This window comes from Lithobates pipiens, unplaced genomic scaffold (assembly GCF_037356315.1).
Source record: "Lithobates pipiens isolate NorthernLeopardFrog02 unplaced genomic scaffold, aLitPip1_a1.2 Scaffold_23, whole genome shotgun sequence".
Taxonomy (NCBI): Eukaryota; Metazoa; Chordata; class Amphibia; order Anura; family Ranidae; genus Lithobates; species Lithobates pipiens.
The window spans coordinates 164,357,821-164,372,153 of record NW_027507785.1 but is presented as its reverse complement, the minus strand read 5'-3'; the positions used below and the strand labels follow the sequence as shown (position 1 = coordinate 164,372,153).

At 42.1% G+C, this 14,333-nt stretch overlaps 1 protein-coding gene across 6 annotated transcripts in view; it reads left to right on the top strand.

Annotated features, from left to right (window-relative positions):
• The window catches only part of ATRIP (ATR interacting protein), a 266,310-nt gene that overhangs the window by 178,399 nt on the left and 73,578 nt on the right, over nucleotides 1–14,333 (top strand). The gene's annotated exons all lie outside the window — the stretch shown is intronic.

The window sequence follows — 14,333 nt, the reverse complement described above, 5'->3', positions numbered from 1 at the left end:
TAATATTCAATATCTCAGATTTCAGCCGATTTATTTTAAAGTTGGATACCTCCCCATACTGATCCAGTAGGCTTAATAACTTTGGCATAGATGTCTTAGGGTTATTTATGTAGAGTAATATATCGTCCGCAAATGCGGAGTATTTATATTCATCTTTATCCACTTTTACCCCTTCTATTTCTGTTTTTTCCCTAATTGCCGCTAGGAGAGGTTCTAATGAAAGCACAAACAGGGGTGACAGCGGACACCCCTGTCTTGTACCCCTCTCCATTTCGAAATGTGCTGACTCCTGGCCATTAACTTTTATGCGTGTCTTTGGATGATTGTATAACACCCTTACCTTCTGTATCATCTTCGGTCCTAACCCCATCCCTTCCATTGTCTGAAACATAAACCCCCAGTCTACTCTGTCGAAGGCCTTCTGTGCGTCCAACGACAGAAGCAGACTGGGGGTTCCACCCTGTCGCATCCGCTGAAGCAAGAGAAGTGTCTTTATTCCATTATCCTTACCCTCCCAGCCCCCTACGAACCCCGTCTGGTCTGGGTGGACCAATGATGTCATTAATTCCCTCATTTGCTCTGCTAATACCTTGGCATATAATTTTGTATCTGTATTTAACAGCGAAATCGGCCTATAACTGGTGCATTGTGATGGATCTTTACCCTCTTTCTGAATTAATGTAATTGTTGCCGTTAGGCCTTCTTTGCTCATTTTATAATCTTCTCCTAGGCCATTCATATATCTGCATAGTTTGGGGACAAGGACTTCTCTAAATATTTTGTAATATGATGTTGTAAATCCATCTGGTCCGGGGGATTTTCCTGGGGCTGATTTTAAAAGCGCTCTCACTATTTCTTCTTCCGATATTGGCCTCTCAAACATCTCCCTCTCGATGGGGCTTATTTTGGGCAGTGTAATTTTACCTAAAAATTCCCTGATCTTCTTCTCTTTTTCCCTGGCTTTTGCCCCCTGGTTCCTGTCTGCAAATATCCCCTCATAATATATCCTGAAGGTTTCCGCTATATCCTTGGTAGTAAACACCATATTACCATTTTTATTTTGCATTTTCCCAATAAAGTTTTTCCCTTTTTTCTTTTTTAACATTCTAGCTAAAAACTTACTTGGCTTATCTCCCCATATATAACGTTCCCTGGCCAAGCCATTGAACACCATCTTGGTTTCTTGTTCTAGTAAGTCCTTCAGCTCATCCCTTGTAGTTAATAGCTTTTTATAAACTGAATCTTTTTGATTCGATCCTTTTTTATGGTCCTGTTCCAAACGACATATCTCTTCCATTAATTTTTTGATCTTTTCGGCTCTCATTTTTTTTCTTTTTGATCCCATTGATATCAATATTCCCCTTATATATGCTTTGTGAGCATCCCACAATGTGTGACCTGCAATTTCCGCTGTATCATTAAATGCAAAGTATTGTTCGATTTCACTCGCAATTTTAATCTTATCTTCCTCCCCTTGCATCAACTCTTCATTCATCCGCCATGATGAGGGATTTCTCCCAACCCTTGAAATGTTCAAGCATATTTTTACTGGGGCATGGTCCGAGAGGGTCATCACTTCTATACCAGTATCTGTTACATATTCCAACAACCCATGGTCTATAAATATATAATCAATGCGTGAATATATCCTATGCACTGCTGAATAGAAAGAATAGTCGTGGACCTGTGGGTTCCTTACTCTCCATATATCCACCAATTGATTATTATATAGCTTTTGTAATATGTTTTTTTGTGCTGCACTTTTCACCCTCTTTACCTCCGATGAACTATCTACTTCTGGGTTGAGGCTGAAATTCGTATCTCCCATCATAATCATGTACCCTTTTTTAAAATTCATAAGTTTATTTAGTATCTTGTTTAAAAAACTGATTGGGTTACTATTAGGGGCATAAATATTTACTAATCTACATTCCAGCTCTTCCAATGTACCCTTTAGGAACAGATATCTTCCCTCTGCATCACACATTTTTTCACTTAAATGGAATCTTGTTCTTTTTGAGAAGCCTATCGCTACCCCTCTGCTTCTTGCCGATATTGTGTCACTGTAATACCAAACCGGGTAATTATTAGAATATAGTCTTATGTTTGATGCGAGGGAGATATGTGTCTCCTCAAGAGAGATGACATCAGCCTCATACCGCTTCAATTCTGCTAAAATCTTATGTCTTTTTATCGGGGTGTTCAGGCCCTTGACATTATAAGACATGAATTTCATGCTGTCTATTTTGCTATTTCCCATCTATTGACCTATCACTCCCCTGCCCCACACGGGTACTTTCTATCTTAGTTACTTGGGTGGTCCACTTCTTCTTTTCTCCCCTATCCCTTCTTCCCCTTATGCCTTCCCTCCCATACCCTAACCCATCCCCCCTCCCCTCCCCCCTCCCTCACCTCCCACCCTAATCCCCCCTCTCCCGCTCCTCCCTCCCCCCGTCCCCTGTGGCCTATTTTCGGCCCTTGTTTGGTTGATGGTCGTATATATCCCTACCATCTCCCAATCTATTTGTTAAGAGGGCCTGAGGCTCTTTCTGCCTGCGCCTCTCCCGCCTCTTCCCCTTAGGCGAGAGGATTTCAATCCAACATCCTCTAGTGCTTCATATCTTTACTCATCACCTTCCCCTTCTCACCCCCCTCTTCCCCAGATCATCTTCTTCCCCCTCTGCTACGTCAATCCTACTATTTCTTCCCTCCAGCCTGGAAGTGCGGGAGGGCATATACCCAATTTTTCGCAGAATCCTTCCAGGTCTTCCGGAAAGCTCAACTTCGCAGTTTTACCATCTTTGTTCCCTATTAAGCATGCGGGGAAACCCCATCTGTATTTAACATTCTGAGCTCGCATTTCGCCCAACAATGGTTTCAGCAATCTCTTCCTTGCTAGTGTCTCATATGCAATGTCTGGAAATATCTGTACTTCTCGACCTTCATATAACAGTGGGGTTTTCTCCCTTAACTTTTTCCATATTGCTGCTTTTTCTTCAAAAAACGTAAACCGTACTATTATGTCCCTAGGTCTTTCCGTATCCCCAAATCTTGCTTTGCCGATTCTGTGGATTCTGTCAATCTTTGGGGGGCCCCCTATCTCATTTACCCAACAAGGAGAGAGAATGCTATCCATTATTGACCTTAAATCTTCACCTTTTACTTCCAGGACCGAGCGAATCTTTAAATTTTGCCTTCTACTTCGGTTCTCCTGGTCTTCCAGTTTATATAACGTATTTCTTTGTATTTGTTGTATTGTTTTTAATTGTTCTTTAACTTTGTTTAATTCCTGTGCCTGAAAGTCTATGCGATTTTCTGTAGCTTCTACTCTCTCTAATAATCCTCCCAGGTCCTCCCGAAGTCCCCTGATATCTGTTTTAATTGCGTTCTCTAATTTTAAGAGCATCTCCAACATTTCTCCTTTTGTGGGAGGGTGATCTTCTGTCCTCGATTCTTCCATTTTACTGCTCTCCCATTCGCTATCTGTTATTATGTCCTCTCTGGATTGGTGAGCACCACTTCCCTTATGTTTGCCTGCTCCCTTCCTGTGTTCTTGCATGGACAGCTGTTTCTTCTCTGTTCCAGGCTCTTTGGGGCTTACTCCTTGTGTCATATACTGTTGAATCGTCGTGTCTAGGCCCTTGTCCTTTAAATTCCGTGGGGCCCCGCTTTTCGGCGCTTTATTCGCCGCTTTACTCAGGTTTCAATCCACGTCGTGCTTATATAGAACCTAGCACCAAGTGACTCTGCCCCTTTAGTCTTGGGTCTTTGACACCGACTTATTCCCTGTTTTTTTTATTTTATGTCCCCCAGTCCACGTATATTTCCTCCTCCTATATAGGTGGGCCCGAGCTATTATTCACTGTGGATTCCCTGCTGTATGTCTTCAAATTGCTATGGGGATTCTTATCTATTTTCTGACCCTCACGGTAGACACTTCCCCCAGCGATCCACCCTCTACGAGCTGTTAATCCTTTTTATACCCTAGTTTCCCAATTTTACTTGGGTTCCTTATAAAGTAGACCTCCTGACATGTGTCTTTACCCTGCCAGGGGTCCACCAGAAGTCCACCCGGACTAAACTTCCTTTCTTGGCTGATTTAATACTGCAGCCCTGATATATTGTTTTCCACCGTGCTGCCTTATGTATGTGATGAGAGAAACGATAAGAATAATCCACCATACACTGTTCAATTTACATTGCGTAAACATACATATCTATCCGTTGGGGGTACAGACATCCAGGAAAGTGTTTTGCTTAGTTCGGCCCTCAAAAAAATTGCCTTCGGGTATACTGCCATTCCTTTAAATTGGATGCATATAGGGCATGAAGATACATCCCTGTTATGTTGTCTTGCAACTTTTTCCACCGTGCTCCCTATATATATGTAATAGAAAAAATAATCCACCGTACACTGTTCAATTTACATTGCGTAGACATATCTGTCCAGTGGGGATACAAACATCCAGGGAGGTCTTTGCTTAATTCAGCCCTAAAGTAGACTTGCTTTTGGGTAGGCTGGCATTACTTTAACTGGGATGCATATGAAGCATGAAAATAAATCCCTTGCTGTGGCTTTTCGCCCGTGCTTGCAGCCTCTCCCAGAGGTAACTTTGAGACAAATCCTCTCATTTAGTCCACCAGGACTGAACTTCCTTTCTTAGCTGATTTAATGCTGCAACCCTGATATATTGTCGTGCAACTTTCCCACCGTGCTGCCCTATGTATGTAAAAAAGCACGGTAGGAATAATCCGCCATGCACTGTTCAATCTACATTGCGTATTATAAATCTGTCCAATGGGGGTACAGACATCCAGGGAGGTACTTTGCTTACTTCGGCCCTGAATTAGAATCGCCTTTGGCTAGGCTGGCGTTTAAGTAGGCTGGCGTTGTATGTAATAAAGGAAACGATAAGAATAATCCACCATACACTGTTCCATTTACATTGCGTAGACCTACATATCTATCCAGTAGGGGTACAAACATCCAGGAAAGTGCTTTGCTTAATTCGACCCTAAAAGAGACTTGCTTTTGGGTAGGCTGGCGTTGCTCTAAATAAGATACTATAGGGCATGAAAATAAATCCCTGATATCTTGTCATACAACTTTTCCGCCCTGCTGCCTTATCTATGTACTAAAAAGAACGGTAAGAATAATCCACCATACACTGTTCAATCTATATTGCGTAAACATATAAATCTGTCCAATGGGGGTACAGACATCCAAGGAGGTGCTTTGCTTACTTCAGCCCTGAATTAGAATTGCCTTTGGGTAGGCTGGCGTTTAAGTAGGATGCATATGGGGCATGGAAATAAATCCCTTGCTGTAGCTTTTCGTCCGTGCTTGCAGCCTCTCCCAGGGGTAACTTTTGAGACAAATCCTCTCATTTAACCAGCCCAGAAGCAGAGAAAAAGAAAAAGGGGGAACAAAACACAGAACCAAAAAGAGGCCAGTGCGGTCAGATATGTTCCACTTATGCGACATTTCTCCACAGTTTTCCTGTACCGTTTTCCCTCTCCATTTTCAATTTTAACATTAATTTGCTTAAGCTCTTATATTGCTGTGTCCACGTTCTTATATGTGTAACCTAATCCTCCCGGAAATGTCGCTCTTAGATAGATCCCAACTCCCAGCGATATCATGCATCAACAGCAGAAAAGCATCACAAAAAAAAAAGGAAAGCTTCATCACCATGCATGTATGGAACTCCACTTGCTAAAATATCTTAATCGTCCTCAATTTTGCCACTTGCTTTTTGCTACCTCATGTGCACTTGAGTCTCATTACAAACACTTTTTTTTTTTTTTTTTTGTCACATAAATAGCCCCGCAATACACTATTACTGTTACTGTTATTTGTTACCGTCCTTTCATCTGCTGTGGCTATCTCCTGATAGTTCTCAGGGCCCCTGCGATCAGCTGGTGGTTCTCTCCAATACCTTCATCCCCCATAAGAGAGGGGGGGGGGAAGCAAGCGGCGTGGGGGGTCAGCGCCCCGGTGATTTAACCCTCGCACAACGCCAACGGCGGGAATAGCAGCGGGATGTTGCGGGATGTTGCTGTGCAGTGTGCTGGTCTATAGCCACAAGGGCTCGTGTCTGCTCGGTATGGAGCCTCTCACCTCCCCACTCCGAGCCATGTTCCCTTCCTACACTCGTCGGCGCTCTGCAGTTAGCGCTGGCAGGCCCCTCCCCTCGGACGGACGCTACGTCCTCACATCTCGCATCCGCCCAGCAGCCACACTCACTCCCGGATCCATCTCCATGACTTGGTTTTAATGATATTCTGTAGTACCGGAATACCACTCCATTCTATTGACCTTCCTTTAAACTGTTCTGTCAATACATGTCTTACCTGTAAGTATAAAAAAAAAAAAGATTTATTAGGGATTGAAAACTGATCCCTTAGTTCCTGAAAGGATTTTAGCCTTCCGTCTTGGAAGACCTGGGAGAGAAACTTTAGCCCCCGTCTTTCCCACTCTCTAATTATCCCCAATTTCTGCACCACACCCAACTTCCTATTTTCTCATAAATGGGAATATTCTGTAAAGCCCCCTCTTTGGGTGATCTGATGGGTTTGCATTAGACATAACATTTTCTTTGATGGCCAAAAAGTAAAATGTTAGTCTCCTCAGACCAGAGCACCTTCCCCCATACATTTTGGGAGTCTCCCACATGTCTTTCCGCAAACTCAAAACGTGCCATTTTGTTTTTTGCTATTTAGTAATGGCTTTCTTCTGGCCATTCTGCCATAAAGCTCAACTCTATGGAGCATACAGCTTATTGTCTTCCTATGTACAGATAGTCCAGTCTCTGCTGTGGAACTCTGCAGCTTCTCCAGGGTTACCTTAGGCCTCTGTGCTGCCTCTCTGATTAATGCCCTCCTTGCCCGGTCCGTGCGTTTTGGTGTGCGGCCATCTCTTGGCAGGTTTGCTGTTGTGCCTTGTTCTTTCCGTTTGGTTATGATAGATTTGATGGTGCTCCTAGGGATCATCAAAGATTTGGATATTTTTTTATAACCTAACCCTGACTTGTACTTCTCTTCATGGCACTGTTTGGTTAGTGGTGCCTCTTGCTTAGGTGTTGCAGCTTCTGGGGCCTTTCAAAAAGGTGTGTATATGTAATGACAAATCATATGACACAAATAGTTTTATGTATATATATCTTTCTAATTTTACTTCACCAACTTGGACTATTGTGTTTTTGATCCATTGCGTAAACTTCAGATTAAAATTTTTTTTTTAAATTAACTAAAGGCTGTAATGTAACAAAACAGGTAAAAAGCCAAGGGGTAAAAGGCCATAACCTACTAGCAAGGATGCAAACTCCTAGCTTCACACAATATATATATATATATATATATATATAATATTATAAAGTGCAAAAAGGTTCTCAGATTTTCTAAACCTTAATAGTTCATCTTTCTTTGCCATGAAGGAATGATAACATGCAGCACCGAAGAAAAAAATGCTTCCAAAAGGAATTGCCACAAGCGAGTAAATGAACTCCTTACCAGCTGCTGTGATCCCACAGGGAGATCATTAGATGCCTTGCTGCATAGCAGCCATATACATCACGATCTTGCATGCAAAGGTTCCACATTCTCCATATAGTGTAGTAGTAAAATTGGGAAAAGTTTTGGGATTTTAAATGAGACACCTAATGCACTAGGGCTTGGTGCCTCCACCCCTGTTAAAATTGAAAGAGAATGGGAATTGGGACTTTAAATGAGATACAGTGGGGCAAAAAATATTTAGTCAGCCACCAATTGTGCAAGTTCTGCCACTTAACCACTTTCAGACCGGACCAATTTGCTGGTCAAAGACCAGACCACTTTTTGCGATTCGGCACTGCGTCGCTTTAACTGACAATTGTGCGGTCATGCGACGTGGCTCCCAAACAAAATTAACGTCCTTTTTTTCCCACAAATAGAGCTTTCTTTTGGTGGTATTTGATCACCCCTGCGGTTTTTATTTTTTGCGCTATAAACAAAAATAGAGCGATAATTTTGAAAAAAACGCATTATTTTTTACTTTTTGTAATAATAAATATCCCCCAAAAATATATAAAAAAACATTTTTTTCCCTCAGTTTAGGCCGATACGTATTCTTCTACATATTTTTGGTAAAAAAAAACGCAATAAGCGATTATTGATTGGTTTGCGCAAAAGTTATAGCGTTTACAAAATAGGGATAGTTTTATAGCATTTTTATTAATAATTTTTTATTATTTTTTTTTTTTTACTAGTAATGGCGGCGATCTGCGATTTTTATTGTGACTGCGACATTGTGGGGGACCCATCGGACATTTTTGACACATTTTTGGGACCATTGTCATTTATACAGTAATCACTGCTATATAAATGCAGTGATTCCTGTGTAAATGACACTGGCAGTGAAAGGGTTAACCAGTGGGTGGCAGTGTAGGGGTTAAGTGTTCCTAGGGGTGTGTTACTAACTGTGGGGGGGTTGGGCTTTCATTTAGTGTACACTAATCTCTGCTCCAATCACATGGAGCAGAGATCAGCGTCACTAGTTGCTAGGCAGAATGGAAAAATGTTGTTTATACAGCATTTCCTCCATTCGGCCGCTCCGTGAGACGATCGCGGGGATGCCCGCGGCGATCGAGTCCGCGGGTCCCGCGACCGGACTCACGGGGGTCCCGACCGCTGTAGGGGGGTCCCGATGGCACGGCGGCAACGAATATTGGACGTACATGTACGCCAATATGCCTGCCCGTGCCATTCTGTCGACGTACATCGTCGTGCGCTGGTCGGGAAGTGGTTAAAAAGATAAGAGAGGCCTGTAATTGTCGTCATAGGTATACCTCAACTATGAGAGACAAAATGTGGAAACAAATCCAGACAACCACATTGTCTGATTTTTGAAAGAATTTATTTGCAAATTATGGTGGAAAATAAGTATTTGGTCTATACAATGGAGATCCACAATCATCCTGAGGCCTTCTCACGTGAGCCTTTACATCCACGGGCAGTAATTCCACAGCTCCCGGTACAGACATCCCCAGACAACCCCCAGTCCACAGCACCACATGTTGTATTTCTATTTATTATGTACCTATTGTTCATTGATATCCAATTATACCTATGTTCCGGTATGTTATGATCGAGTTGAAGTTAATGGAAACAATTTTATCTGGGAAGAATATTGTATTTCTGCAAATTTTCCCTTTTAACCGATTCCCAACTGGCTAACAGAGATAAACTGCGGCAGAGCGCCTGGGCGAAATCCCATATGGGTAAGTCCCTCCCTTTAGTCCGCTGCACAGCAGGGGACACGATTCATGTGGCCGGCGGGCATGATCACCACTGGCCATGCGCGATTGGTTGCACAAGAGCCAGCATAGGGATTTGTGTGTGTAAACACTTAAATCCGTGTTCTGTCAGGGCCAAGGAGAAATATTGTTTGTTCCTACTAAATAGGAACAACATATGCGCGCCCCACCCCCCCCCCCCCCCCCCCGGTCAGTCAATCCTATCCCCATACAGTTAGAACACACGTTTAACCCCTTGAGCGCCCCCTAGTGTTAACCCCTTCCCTGCCAGTGACTGACCACTGTATAAATGTCAATGGTCCCAAAAATTTGTCAACATGCTTATTGCGATTTTTTTTTTTTTTTTTTTTCACAAAGAAATGTAGAAGAATATTTATATATATATATATATATATATATATAGAAGTGCCTTTGATAATTCATATTATATATATATATATATATATATATATATATATATTGACCTAAACTGTATATATATATAATATGAATTATCAAAGGCACTTATATATATATATATACTGTATGTGTGTATATATATTATGAATTATCAAAGGCAATCATATGTACTTACCAATTACCCACTGAATGTCACATCTCTCATTTAATGTCCCAATTCCCCTTCCTTTTCAATTTTCACATAGTATATTATTTCACCAAGATTTTAATAAAATTATAAAATCACACTTCCAATTTTTAAGGAATTACACAGCATGTGTTACAAATAAACAGCAGGTCCAATCGGTCAGGCTGACTTGTGGAATAATGGCACGTGTGAGACCCCTCCAACGTGTAACGTCCTCTGGGGAGTTCCTGTGGTGCACATTCTCATCACTCCCTCAGGGCAAAGAAAGAAGAACTATTGATGATTTGAAAATCTGAGCACCTTTTTGCGCTCTCTCTCACTCACTTTATTTTTATATATATATATATATATATATATATATATATATGTATATATTACAAAATATTCTAAGCCTACCAGTGAGCGAAGGCCACAGCAGATATGCCATTTAAGAGCTTGTAGGCCCACTGTTATTAAAGAAAGAAAATGTCCATCCAGAATTCCCACGCAGGGGTTTCAACTTCACAGCAGTAATGTAGTAATAAATAAATAAAAAACACCAAGCTACCTGGCTCTTGAGTAGCACCGCTGCTCAGGCTTATGCTTCAGCCCTCTTGGCTCTATAATGGAGTTTCTGTAAAAACTCTGCACCTCAGCACTCTTTTCCAGCTTCCTTTCTGTTCCAGCCCACCGGCTTGGACCCTCTGTCTGCTCTGACAGACAGAACTGTGCAGACATGCACAATTCTCCCTTGCTTGCCTGGACTCCTCGGGAGGGTGAAGCCCAGAACCCTGGTCCTGACTCTACTTTCAGGCCCACGCTCACCTGAACAATCAGTGTGCTGATGAGTCTCAAAACCCGGACCCAGGATTGAAGATTTCATCCCACCCGGATCTCTAAGAAATCCCTGGGCTCCAGGTCCCAAAGTGGACTTTACTAGATAATGTGGAAACTGAAAAGCCAGTTTCCTCCAAAGTAAGCAAATACACTGGAACCTGCCTGGTTGAGAGTCCTGCATCCAAACATTGGTGGGGTATCACACTTCCACAATATATAGATATCGATATCTATATCTATATATAGATATATATAAAGGTTTACAGTTTTTTGTTTTTTTGCAAGCATATGAATGTTATCTTGGGTTTAATAAACTAGGGAGAACTGGACACATGGGGTCACCAGCACAACCACCGCAAAAGCCTGAGGATTCCTGGTTCTGTGGATAAACCAGTCCAGTTTTGCATTGAACCTGGATGCCAGAAGGTCCACATCCAGCATTCCCCACCTTTTGACCGATCTCTGTGAACACTACCGGGTGAAAAGCCTGCTTCTTCGGAAACCACTGCTGATGGCTGAAGAAGCCCGCCTGCCAATTTTCTACTCACGGAATGTACATCGTGGACAGTGTGTCCGCATTAAGGACAGGATGAGCTCCACTTTCTCCTGTTCCGCCGACTTCTTGTACCTCCTTGATGAAAACCCAGCTAAACCTCTCCAGAGTGTGTACCATGAGAGATATAATATGTCCCAGAAGTGAGGCAGATTGCTTTATCAGAAATAAATCATCAAGGTATCCCAGTACAGGCACCCCTGGGTCAGTAGAAGGCCCAGAATCAACGCCATGACCTCAGCAAACACTCTGAGAGACATGGACAGGCCAAATCCCAGGTCCACATATTGAATATGGTAGTCCTCCACCGCAAACTGTAGTAACTTTGGTAATCCTTCAGGGCATCCACAGCAAAACACTGGGCTTGAGGGAAATCTGTGAAACGCTTGCCCAGATTGGTATCGCCGCTGGAGGACTCCATCAGTCTGAAAAGATTTCTAACTCCAACTGCCATTTGCAAAGCTGCACCCACCAAGGCAAAAGATGCTTTGAGCATAGTTTCCAGAGTTCTGTCAAAAGCATTAAAAAAACTGAAAACCACCCATCGGGCATGTGAGGTTCTTGTTGTGATAAGAAAGCACTGCATTTATCGAGGGTCTACCCAACTTGGTGAATTCGTCCTCCATTGGGATATTGCTGAATAAATCTGTTCAGTAGAGCAAACACCTTGTTGGCATAAGCCCTGTCTGTGTACGAAACATCCATTAGGTGAAAATGTATAGGAAATGATTGGGGATCTTGTGGTGGCTACCATGCTTCAAATATTAATAATCCCTGAAAAGAAGACTCGGGAAGAGCAGCTTTATCAGTGCAAACCACTTCAGCATGAAAATACACAAAAGGCATTCTGAGTCTGAAAAAACTGACCCTTGGTTTCCTCTGGTGCACAGCACTCGACTAAGGAGTTTTCCACCTTCCCCTCTTTAGGTATGCAGTCGTAGGCTTCTTTGTCATCCTCCATAAATTCCTGCTACATTAATAAGGGGGAAGGAGAAGGGGAATGTCGCCACTTGCGAACAGTCTAACCCTTACCAGCAGGTATCCTGGAATATGGCTGTTGTAACCCAACTAAGCTAAACAACAAATCCTCCTTTGTTACAGAAGAAATGGAAGAAAATGCCTTGGAAGTAGCAGAAGTACCTAATAAGGGAAGGGGGCCAGAGCTGCTATTGATCTTCAGTAGAATTACCAGGGGGCTACATCTAGCTCCTTCTCTACCCGATAGAGGTATTGGGACCCCCCCATCGCATCCTTACCTGTCTGCTTTCTGTGAGACATATAGTCTGCTGTTACTAGTCTGTCAGGAAGATTACTGCTCAGGAAATCATGCCTAATAAAGGGGGGAGTCCTTGCAGAGAACCACCACCATCCCGACCCCGCTGCTAGATCAAAACTGACATAAGGAAGGCTATAAAACTTTGCCTCCACATGTCATCCTCACTGGGCACCACTTGTCCTAGTTAATGTACAGGATGGAGACCCAGCTCTGCCCTCACAAGCGGCACCAGCAGGCTCCTTTGCCACCTTCCAGCCCCATTAAACAATGTCTTTTTTTTTTTTTTTTCAGTGTACAATCACTTTCAGGTGGCACATAAATAAGTAAGAATTAATGAAGCCTCTCTGTGTCCCTTGATGTATGATAAAGAAATTATATTTTCTAAAATTTGGTCTGAGTAGGATATCCTCTCCTACATACTTGCATGGAGATAGTATAATCCCGACATCAACCTGGGCAATTTAAATTGGGATCTTGATGAAAACTATGCATAAGCTAGAATTGCTTTCATTGAAAACATGGAAAATGTTTGCTAGAGATTGAAGCAGCTTGTTATACATAAATCATGTTTAATGTAAAAATCAACTTGATCATTGAGGTTTTCCCTTTTTTTTCCAGTCTGTGTAAGATGATAAAATATTATGCACAACAAGCTTAAAGCAGTATTAAACCCAAAATCAAAAATATAACACTTTCTAGCCCACTAATCATTAGATGGGGTGGCTGCATTCTTTTCATTTTTTAGGCTTTTTCTCTCATTTTCATCTGGTGATCTGGCCAGTTATACACCTGCTGTATTAGCGTGCCCCAACTCTGGATGAAGGCGTACAGGGGCATCTTTTGACAGCAATACAGGGGAGTGTTGGATGTACTAGGAGATTTAAATACACTAAATGATGAAGCCAAACTCCAACTAATATTTTATAAGTGGTTACAACAAACTGATTCTTCCTGATTTAGAAGGAGAGCTTATGCTTTTGAAAAACTGACTTTTTGGCCTGTTCGCCAGATGAAGATGAAAGAATGCCTAAAAAGGAAAATAAATGCAGACATCACATCTAAGAAATGGTAAGGTGCAACATAATGTCTGCTTTTGGGTTTAATACCACCTTAACAGTCTCTAATGTCTCAGTGTACAGGAGCAGATGATGATATATCTAGAGAAATAAGATAGAAAACCTGGTTACAAACAGGGAGTGTATAAGTAGCAGCGTGGTCCCCAGATTGTTTTTTTTTTTTTTTTTTTTTTAGAAATCTTTAACACATGCACATTTAAAATGACCACTGGAACACAGATCTGCAGTGCAGTACATGCTGGGCAATAACAGTGTGTGATCTCTCATGCATATACAGAAGTAAAAAAAAAAAAAGAAAAACACTAACATACTTGGGTACTCCATTGCTGTGTACAGAACACATAGTCCTTATATTCCAGTCACGAAAACTTCAATGACACGTTGTGAGACACTATAACAGGGATGGTATAGTGAGCCGAATGTAGGGAAAGAGAGGCAATAAACATGACAGGTGCCATAAAAAGACTACTATTAAGAGCGACCATCCAAGGACATCACAGATGCGGGAGAGAAACACAACCCAGGGCCCACCAAGCACCCAACCCCGTCCTGTAGGGCATGTGTTGTCATAGAAAAGGCTGAAGTTTGTCAGAAGCAGAGAAGTAAATTCAAGTAAACCATAGTTGGACAAATTGTGAATACCTATCATGAAGACTGGCAGTTAGTTCCTCCATCTTCATGATTGATAATTCAGTTCCTCAGCCCATTCTTTAGTGGAGGAGACAGAGGTAAA